The sequence below is a fragment of the Vanessa tameamea genome, unplaced genomic scaffold (genome assembly GCF_037043105.1).
Source record: "Vanessa tameamea isolate UH-Manoa-2023 unplaced genomic scaffold, ilVanTame1 primary haplotype ctg00000053.1, whole genome shotgun sequence".
Lineage (NCBI taxonomy): Eukaryota > Metazoa > Arthropoda > Insecta > Lepidoptera > Nymphalidae > Vanessa > Vanessa tameamea.
In genome coordinates this window covers 1-9,385 of record NW_026974788.1, presented here as the reverse complement: position 1 = coordinate 9,385, position 9,385 = coordinate 1, and the positions used below count along the sequence as shown (strand labels likewise).

Sequence of the window (9,385 nt, the reverse complement as noted above, 5' to 3'; positions counted from 1 at the left end):
GTAAAATAGTTCAAATTAATTCAATTATTTGGCCTTCTAGTAAAAATCGATTAGTATATGAGTTAAAAAATAAATTTAATATTAAATAAGATACTATAATAGTAATTATAATTAGAATAACAAGAGTGTGATCATGAAAAAAAATAATTTGTTCTATTAATGGGGAAGCTCTATTTTGATAATTAAGGTTAGATCATGTTGCCATTTCTAAAAAAAGGATAATCCTTTATAAATGGGGTTTAAATCCATTACATATAATCTGTCATATTAGAAGTTACTTAAAATAGGTAATTCATTATAAGAATGTTCAGAGGGGGGTAAATTTTGGTATCATTCAATAGAAGAGGGTATATTTAAAGAGAATAAAATAATTCGTTGATTAATTATAGATTCTCAAATAATAATAATAATTATTATTATAGACAATAAAGAAATATAAGATCCAAAGGATGAAATAATATTTCATGATATAAATCTATCAGGATAATCAGAGTATCGTCGAGGTATTCCAGCTAATCCTAAAAAATGTTGAGGGAAAAATGTTAAATTAACTCCAATAAATATTGAAATAAATTGAATTTTTAATAAATAATTGTTTATTATTAATCCTGTAAATAATGGATATCAATGAATAAATCCCCCTAAAATAGCAAATACAGCTCCTATAGATAATACATAATGAAAGTGGGCAACAACATAATAAGTATCATGTAGGGTAATATCGATAGATGAATTAGCTAAAATGACTCCTGTTAATCCCCCTACTGTAAATAGGAAAATAAATCCTAATCTTCATAGTATTGAAGGTCTATAATTAATTTGAGTTCCGTGCAATGTTGCTAATCATCTAAAAATTTTAATTCCTGTAGGAACGGCAATAATTATTGTTGCTGAAGTAAAATAAGCTCGTGTATCAATATCTATACCTACTGTGAATATATGATGGGCTCATACAATAAATCCCAATAATCCAATTGCTATTATAGCATAAATTATTCCCAAACATCCAAATGTTTCTTTTTTTCCTCTTTCTTGTGAAATAATATGGGAAATTATACCAAAACCTGGAAGAATTAGAATGTAAACTTCTGGATGACCAAAAAATCAAAATAAATGTTGATAAAGAATTGGATCTCCTCCTCCTGCTGGATCAAAAAATGATGTATTAATATTTCGATCTGTTAGAAGTATGGTAATAGCTCCGGCTAATACAGGAAGGGAAAGTAAAAGAAGTAAAGCTGTAATACCTACAGCTCAAATAAATAATGGTATTTGATCAAAGGATATATTATTAACTCGTATATTAATAATAGTTGTAATAAAATTAATTGCCCCTAGGATTGAGGAAATACCAGCTAAATGCAAAGAAAAAATTGCTAAATCTACTGATGATCCTCTATGGGCAATATTAGATGAAAGTGGGGGATAAACTGTTCATCCTGTTCCTGCTCCATTTTCAACGATTCTACTAGAGATTAATAATATTAGTGATGGGGGTAAAAGTCAAAATCTTATATTATTTATACGTGGAAAAGCTATATCAGGAGCTCCTAATATTAGGGGAATTAATCAATTACCAAATCCCCCAATTATAATTGGTATAACTATAAAAAAAATTATAATAAAAGCATGGGCTGTAACGATTGTATTGTAAATTTGATCGTCTCCAATTAAAGATCCTGGATTTCCTAATTCAGTTCGAATTAATAAACTAAGTGAGGTTCCCACTATTCCTGCTCAAATTCCAAAAATAAAATATAATGTACCAATATCTTTATGATTTGTAGAAAATAGTCATTTTCGCTTAATAAAATGGCTGAGTTAAGCGATAAATTGTAAATTTATTTACGGGAAATTTCTCTTTTATTAGTCTTATATTCAATAATGATATAAAATTGCAAATTTTAAGGTGTAATATTTACTAAGGCTTAAAGATACATTTCTTTATAAATAATTTTGAAGATTATTAGTTTAATTTAACTTAAAACCTTATAAAAAAAATAAAGTTCTAAGAATTATTCCTAATAAAGAGATAAATCTAATAATGTTAATAAAAATTAAATAATTATTTTTAATAAAAATTTTATTTCATTTTAATTTAATGGAATAAAATATTAATGAATAATAAAGAATTCGAATATAAATAAATAATATAATTAATCTTGTTATGGTAAAAATAAATGAAATAATAAATAAATTATTAGATAATAAATAATTAATAATTATTCATTTGGGGAAAAATCCTAAGAATGGGGGTAATCCACCTAAAGATAAAAAATTAATTAAAATTGAAATTTTAATAAAAAAATTTAAATTAAAATTAAATAATTGATTAATATAATAAATATTTAAGGTATAAAATAAAAAACATATGATTAAAATAAAAAAAGAATAAAATAATAAGTAAATTAATCATAAATTTTCTCTAATAGATAAAGCTGCTAATATTCATCCTAAATTATTAATTGATGAAAATGCTATTAATTTACGTAGTGAAGATTGATTAAATCTTCTAATTGTACCAATTATTACATTTAAAATTATAACTAAAAATAATAAATTAAAATTTATATAATAAGAAATTAAAATTATTGGGGAAATTTTTTGTCATGTTATTAAAATAAAACAATTTAATCAGGATAATCCTTCTATAATATTAGGAAATCAAAAATGGAAAGGTACTGATCCTATTTTTATTAATAAAGCCTATTTTTATTAATAAAGATGATTAATAATATTGAAAATAAATTATCAATAAAAAAATTTTTAAATGATAATATACATAATAAAATAGAAAATAAAAAATTAATTGATGCAATTGATTGGGTAAGGAAATATTTTAAAGAAGCTTCAGAGTTTAACAAATTATTGGGGTTTGAGATAAGGGGGATAAGCTTAATAAATTAATTTCTAATGCCAATTCAACATCCTAATCATGAGTTAGATGAGATGGAAATCAATGTTCTAAAAAATATAATAAATAAAAAAAATATTTTGTTTGAATTAATTAAGAATAAATTTAAAATAAGAAAAATCTTTAATGAATAAATTCATATTATAAAAATTATATTTTAATGTAAGATGCATGGTAATTTTTGAAATTACAAGATATAGTTTAATTCTATAAAATATAATAAAGGTAAAAATTTACATAATTTATCCTATCAGAATAATCCTTTTAATCAGGCACTTTATTTTTAAAAAAAAGGTATTTCCTTTATATTTGGGGTATGAACCCAAAAGCTTAATTTTAGCTTATTTTAAATATTTTTTTTATATTTATTATTAAATTTATTAAAAACGGTTTAATATATGTATATATATATATACGCATATATATATATATATATAATTTAATTAATTATTTTTATTTAATTTAATTAAATTATTTAATAAATAATAAATAATTATATTTATTAAATATATTAATAATATATGTATATTAATAATTATTTGTTATTTAATTAGATCTGTATTCGGATTATATTGATATTAATTTTTAATATTAATATTATAAGAAAAAAATAAGAGAAAACATTAAAAATTTATTAATTTATATTATATATTTAATATAAAAAAAAAAAAAAAAAATCTATGTGAAAAATATTGAAATATAATAAAATAATTATGTTTTTAGTAATTATTATAAATTTGTTTTACATATAAATTTTAGTATATAATTTTAATTATTTTAATAATAGTTAATTATTTTAGTAGTAATTAATATTAAAAATTTAAGAAATTAAGATTTAGCAATATAGAAATTAATAACTAATTTGTGCCAGCAGTTGCGGTTAAACAAAAGTTAAGTTGAATTATTTCAGTTTATAATAAATAAATAAATAAATTAAAATAAATATTAAATTATTAGGTGAATTTTAATTTAATTAAATTTTATTTGTAATTTATGATTTAATAAATTTTAATATAAACTAGGATTAGATACCCTATTATTAAAAATTTAATTTATAATACTAAAATAGTAAATAATAATTTATTGAAACTTAAATAATATGGGCGGTATTTTAGTTCATTTAGAGGAATCTGTCTAATAATTGATAATCCACGAATAAATTTACTTAATTTATAATTTTGTATATCATTGTTAAAAAAATATTTTTAGTAATAATAATATTTAAAATTAATAATAAAAATTAATTCAGATCAAGATGCAGAATATAATTAAGAATATGATGGATTACAATAAATATATTTAAATGAATAATTTTATTGTAATAAAAATTTGAAGGTGGATTTAAATGTAATTTTAATTAATTTATTAAAATGATTATAAATTAAAGTATGTACATATTGCCCGTCACTTTCATTTAAAAATTGAAATAAGTCGTAACAAAGTAGGGGTACTGGAAAGTGTTTCTAGAAAGAACAAATTAGAGCTTGTTAAAGTATTTCATTTACATTGAAAAGAAATTAAAAATTAATTAATTTGAGGGGTTAAATTAATAAATAAAAAAATAATAAAAAAAATTTTAATATTAAAAAGAAATGGGGGTTTGAGTATTTTTAATAGAAAAAATTAATAGTTTTATAATGAATTATTACTGTAAAGGAAATTATAAATAATTGAAATTTAATTAAATTAAAAGTAGGTTTAATTTATTGTATCTTGTGTATCAGAGTTTATTAAATATTAAAAATTTATTTAAATAAATCTCGAATTTAAAAGAGTTAATTAATTAAAAAAGTTAATGTTGTATAATTATTTTAAATAATTAATTAGAAATGAAATGTTAATCGTTTTTAAATATATCTAGTTTTTTTAGAAAAAAATTTAATTTTAAATTTAAATAATTTTATATTTATTTAATTAATTATAAAAATTTAAAATTTAATATTTTAGGGGATAAGCTTTAAATTAAATTGTTATAATTATTTAAATTAAAAATTAAAAATTTTAAAATTTATATTGTTTAAAAATTATAATTTATTATAAAAAATTTTAATTAAAATAAAATTTAAATTAAATTTAATTTTTATAAAAAAAATAATTTTTAATAAAATAAAATTAGTAATAATGATAAAATTAGTATATTATAATAATAAAATAAAAATTAATTAAAATTAAATTAAAGGAATTCGGCAAATTTTTATATTCACTTGTTTATCAAAAACATGTCTTTTTGATAATAATTTAAAGGTCTAATCTGCCCACTGATATATTTATTAAAGGGCTGCAGTATATTGACTGTACAAAGGTAGCATAATCATTAGTCTTTTAATTGAAGACTTGTATGAAAGATTGATGAATATAAACTGTCTCTGATTTATTATATAAAATTAATTTTTTAGTTAAAAAGCTAAAATAAAATTAAAAGACGAGAAGACCCTATAGAGTTTTATAGTTAAATTATTTAGTATTAAATATATAATTATTTAATTAAAATTAATTTAATTATTTTATTGGGGTGATAGAAAAATTAAAAAAACTTTTTTTAAAAAATAAACATAAAATAAATGATTTTATGATCCATTAGATAATGATTATAAGAAAAAATTACCTTAGGGATAACAGCGTAATATTTTTTTTTAGTACAAATAAAAAAAAAAGTTTGCGACCTCGATGTTGGATTAAGATAAAATTTAAATGCAAAAGTTTAAAATTTGATCTGTTCGATCATTAAAATCTTACATGATCTGAGTTCAAACCGGTGTGAGCCAGGTTGGTTTCTATCTTTAATTAGGTGATATATTTTAGTACGAAAGGATCAAATATTTAAAATAATTTTATAATTGAGAATATTATTAAAATAATGTTAAACTATTTTGGCAGATAATTGTAATGGTTTTAGAAGTCATATATATATATTAATTAATATATAGGTAGTATATGATAATAATTGATATATTAAATATTATAGTTGGTTTTTTAGTTTTGGTTATTGGGGTATTAATTGGGGTTGCTTTTTTAACTTTATTAGAACGAAAAGTTTTAGGTACATTCAAATCGGAAAGGTCCCAATAAAATAGGTTATTTGGGTTTATTACAGCCTTTTTGTGATGCGATTAAATTATTTTCTAAGGAACAGGTTTATTTAAATTATTCTAATTATTTAGTTTATTATTTTTCTCCTATTATGAGATTTATTTTATCTTTAATGATTTGAATAGTTATTCCTTATTTATTTAATATGATTACTTTTAATTTGGGTATTTTATTTTTTTTATGTTGTACTAGAATTGGGGTTTATACTTTAATGATTGCTGGTTGATCATCTAATTCAAATTATTCATTATTAGGGGGTTTACGTGCTGTAGCTCAAACTATTTCTTATGAAGTTAGAATAACTTTAATTATAATATCTAGAATTGTGATAATTATAGATTTTAATTTAATAAAGTTTTTTGATTATCAAATTTTAGTTTGGTTTATTTTTATAATAATACCTTTAAGTTTGTGTTTTTTATCTTCTTTAATAGCTGAAACTAATCGGACTCCTTATGATTTTGCTGAGGGTGAGAGAGAGTTGGTTTCTGGATTTAATGTTGAGTATAGAAGAGGGGGGTTTGCTTTAATTTTTTTAGCGGAATATTCTAGAATTTTATTTATAAGATTATTATTTGTTATTATTTATATGGGGGGTTATAGATTATCTTTATTTTTTTACTTAAAATTAGTTTTTTATATCTTTTTTTTTTATTTGAGTTCGTGGAACATTACCTCGTTATCGTTATGATAAATTAATATATTTATGTTGAAAGAGATATTTACCTATTTCTTTAAATTTTTTAATGTTTTATATGGGATTAAAAATATTTTTAAGTTATTAAATGATTTTAGTATATTTAAATTAATAGAATAATTATTCTTTCTTAAGTTTTCAAAACAAATGCTTTAACAAGCTCATTAATTAATAATTAAAAATTAATTTATCTCATAATCTATTTAAAATTGGGTTAATAATAAAATAAGAAAAATAAAGAATAGTTAATAATTGTCCAGTAATAATATAAGGTGTTTCTACAGATCGTGCTCCAATTCAAGTTAGTAAAATAATAATAGAAATTAATGATCAAAATAATAATTGATTAATGGGGTAAAATTGAATTCCTTGAATTTTTTTATTAAATGTAAAAGGTAGGATAATTAAAATTAAAATTGATATAACTAAAGCAATAACTCCTCCTAATTTATTGGGGATTGATCGAAGAATTGCATAAGCAAATAAAAAATATCATTCTGGTTGAATATGAATTGGGGTTACTAAGGGATTAGCGGGAATAAAATTATCTGGATCTCCTAATAAATATGGGTTAATAAGTGTTAATATTGTTAATATTAGAATTAAAATAATAAATCCAATTAAATCTTTAAATGAAAAAAATGGATGAAATGGGATTTTATCTAAATTTCTGTTAATACCTAGGGGGTTATTTGATCCTGTTTGATGTAAAAATAATAAATGAATTATTGTTAATATTAAAATAATAAATGGAAATAAAAAGTGGAAGGTATAAAATCGAGTAAGAGTAGCATTATCTACGGCAAATCCCCCTCAAATTCAATTTACTAATATTGTTCCTAAGTATGGGATTGCTGATAATAAGTTAGTAATAACTGTTGCTCCTCAAAATGATATTTGTCCTCATGGTAATACATAACCTATAAATGCTGTAGCTATTAATAAAAATAAAATAATAACACCCACTATTCAAGTATATTTTAAATTAAATGATTCATAATAAATTCCTCGTCCAATGTGAAGATAAATACAAATAAAAAAGAATGATGCTCCATTTGCATGTAATGTTCGAATTAATCAACCGTAATTTACATTTCGACAGATATAATTAACTCTATAAAAAGCTATTTCAATATTAGCTGTATAATATATAGTTAAAAATAATCCTGTAATAATTTGAATTATAAGACATAAAGCTAAAAGTGATCCAAAATTTCATCATGAAGAAATATTAGAAGGTGAAGGTAAATCAATAAGAGAATTATTAATAATTTTTAATATTGGGTGGGTTTTTCGAATTGGCTTAAAAAAATTTATCATTTGTTAATTAATTATTAGAGCGAAGAGGTCCAAAAAAAATATTAGTAATTTTTACTACAGCAATAAGGGTAATAAATAAATAAATAATTATTATTAAAGTTAACATATAGGTTTGTTTATTATATAATTTAGATAAATTAAAATTTAATTCATTATTAAAAAATAAAAATGAATTAAAAAAGTTAATTATTTCATCATTAAATGAAAAATTTATTCAAAATAAATTATTTTTAAAAAAATAACTTGTAATTATAAATAAAAATATATATAATAAGAATCTTTTATTAAAAAATGAAGTTTTAAATAGTTCATTTGATGCAATTCTTGAGACATAAATAAATAGGACTATCAATCCCCCTAAAAAAATTAAAAATAAAATATAAGAAAATCAATAAGTATTAATTAATATTCTTGATAACAGACATAATAATAATGTTTGAGTTAAAATTAATAATCCTATGGAAAAGGGGTGATTTATGAAAAATATAAAAATTGAAATAAAAATTAATAATAATGATAAAAATATTTTTAAGATTTCAAAGAATAGTTTAAAAAAAATAATAATTTTGGAGATTATTGATAAAGAAATTCTTTTTCTTTGAAGTTTTTAAAGAAAAATTCTTAATTTTGATTTACAAGACCAAAGTTTTTTTTAAACTATAAAAACTACAAATGATAATAATAAATATATGATTAGTTATTTTTATTATGTATTTATTTTGGGGGAATATAATTTTTGTTTCTAAGTATAAACATTTATTAATTATTTTATTAAGACTTGAGTTTATTGTTTTGAGAATTTTTTTTTTTTTTTTATTGTTTTTAATAACAATAAATTATAATATACATATATTAGTTGTTTTTTTAGTTTTTTCTGTTTGTGAGGGGGTTTTAGGACTTTCTATTTTAGTTTCAATAATTCGAACTCATGGAAATGATTATTTTCAAAGTTATAATTTAATTTAACATGATAAAATTTTTAATAATAATAATATTTATAATTCCTTTATGTTTTAAAAAAAATATATTTTGAATGGTTCAATTAATAATAATAATAATAACTTTAATATTTTTAAATTTAACTTTAAATATTATAAATTTTTCTAATTTAAGATATATAATAGGTTGTGATTTAATTTCTTATGGTTTAATTTTATTGAGAATTTGAATTAGAAGTTTGATAATTATGGCTAGAGAAAGTTTATTAAAAAAAAATTTTTATGAAAAATATTTTTTATTAAATATTATTTTATTATTAGTATTATTATATTTAACTTTTAGAATTATAAATTTATTTATATTTTATTTATTTTTTGAGGCAAGATTAATTCCTACTTTAATATTAATTATTGGGTGGGGTTATC

General features: G+C 19.5%; 3 pseudogenes; 1 reads left to right on the top strand and 2 right to left on the bottom strand.

Annotated features, from left to right (window-relative positions):
* Positions 1-225: 225 nt before the first annotated feature.
* On the bottom strand, positions 226-5,135 carry LOC135194760 (cytochrome c oxidase subunit 1-like; annotated as a pseudogene).
* On the top strand, positions 4,426-7,297 carry LOC135194758 (NADH-ubiquinone oxidoreductase chain 1-like; annotated as a pseudogene).
* Positions 6,870-8,036, bottom strand: LOC135194759 (cytochrome b-like; annotated as a pseudogene).
* Positions 8,037-9,385: the final 1,349 nt, after the last annotated feature.